Below are 1,792 nucleotides of genomic sequence, written 5' to 3'. Positions count from 1 at the left end.
GAGAGCATACTCACTTATAACTCATCCTGGGGTGAGAGTCTGGAGCCCGACAGAGAAGTCATTAGTCGTGAGAGCATGCTTACTTATAACTCGTGCTGGGGCAAGAGTCTGGAGCCTGACCGAAAGGTCGTTGGTCGTGAGAACATGCTCACGTATAACTCGCGCTGGGGCGAGAGTCTGGGGCCCGACTGAGAGGTTGTTGGTCGTGAGAGCATGCTCACTTATAACTCGCATTAGGGCGAGAGTCTGGATCCAGACCGAGAGGTTGTTGGTCGTGAGAGCATGCTCACTTATAACTCACATTAGGGCGAGAGTCTAGATCCCGATCGAGAGGTCGTTGGTCATGAGAGCATGCTCACTTATAACTCACGCCGAGGTGAGAGTCTGAAATCCGACCGAGAGGTCGTTAGTCAAGAGAACATGCTCACTTATAACTCGCGTTAGGGCGAGAGTCTGGAATCCCGATCGAGAGATTGTTGGTCGTGAGAGCATGCTCACTTAAACTTGCGCTGGGGCGAGAGTCTAGATCCCGACCGAGAGGTCGTTGGTCGTCAGAGGATGCTCACTTATAACTCGTGCTGGGGCAATAGTCTGGAATCCGACCGAAAGGTCGTTGGCCGTGAGAGCATGCTCACTTATAATTCGAGCTAGGGCGAGAGTTTGGAGCCTGACTGAGAGGTCGTTGGTCGTGAGGGCATGCTCACTTATAAATCGCGCTAGGACGAGATTTGGAATCCCGACAGAGAGGTCATTGGTCGTGAGAGCATGCTCACTTATAACTCGCGCTGGGATGAGAGTTTGGATCCCGACCGAGAGGTCATTGGTCATGAGAAAATGCTCACTTATAACTCATGCTAGGGCGAGAATCTGGAGCCCGACCGAGAGGTCGTTAGTCGTGAGAGCATGCTCACTTATAACTCACGCTGGGGTGAGAGTCTGAATCCGACCGAGAGGTCGTTGGTTGTGAGAGCATGCTTACTTATAACTCGTGCTAGGGCGAGATCTGGAATCCCGACCGAGAGGTCATTGATCGTGGGAGCATGCTCACTTATAACTAGCGCTGGGCCGAGAGTCTGGATCTCGACCGAAATGTCTTTGGTCATGAGAGCATGCTCACTTATAACTCGCGCTGGGGCAAGAGTCCGGAATCCGACCGAGAGGTCGTTGGTCATGAGAGCATGCTCACTTATAACTCTCATTGGGGCGAGACTCTGAAGCCTGACCTAGAGGTCGTTGGTCGTGAGAGCATGCTCACTTATAACTTGTGCTAGGGTGAGAGTATGAAATTTCGATCGAGAGGTCGTTGGTCGTGAGAACATACTCACTTATAACTCGCGCTAGGGCGAGAGTCTAGATCCCGACCGAGAGGTCATTGGTCGTGAGAGCATGCTTACTTATAACTCGCGCTGGGGCAAGAGTCTTGAATCTCGATCGGGAATTAGTCTGGAGGCCCGACTGGGAGGTTGTCTAGAAGGGAAGCAATTATGGATTAAAGGAGTTGTGCCCAGGGACTTAGCTTAATCCACCTACGATCATGAAGCGCATTACATAATGCCTTAGTCCAATTTGAATCTTACTCTTATTCCGAATATAGGTAGAGACACCAAATTTTGATCAATGCTTCCCGCGTCTTCTACTTCATTCCCCGAGGCAGTCGCATGGAATTTTCAGTCCTCGAGGCATGGTCTTCGTGAGGTAGTGTGCTACTGTTTTCATATCACCTCCATGATTTTTCTATCATTTTCATCATAAATGCCCTTTCATAGGGAGTTGACATGTACCCCATGAACTT

The sequence above is a fragment of the Zingiber officinale genome, chromosome 1B (assembly GCF_018446385.1).
Source record: "Zingiber officinale cultivar Zhangliang chromosome 1B, Zo_v1.1, whole genome shotgun sequence".
Lineage (NCBI taxonomy): Eukaryota > Viridiplantae > Streptophyta > Magnoliopsida > Zingiberales > Zingiberaceae > Zingiber > Zingiber officinale.
This window is presented reverse-complemented; position numbering follows the sequence as displayed.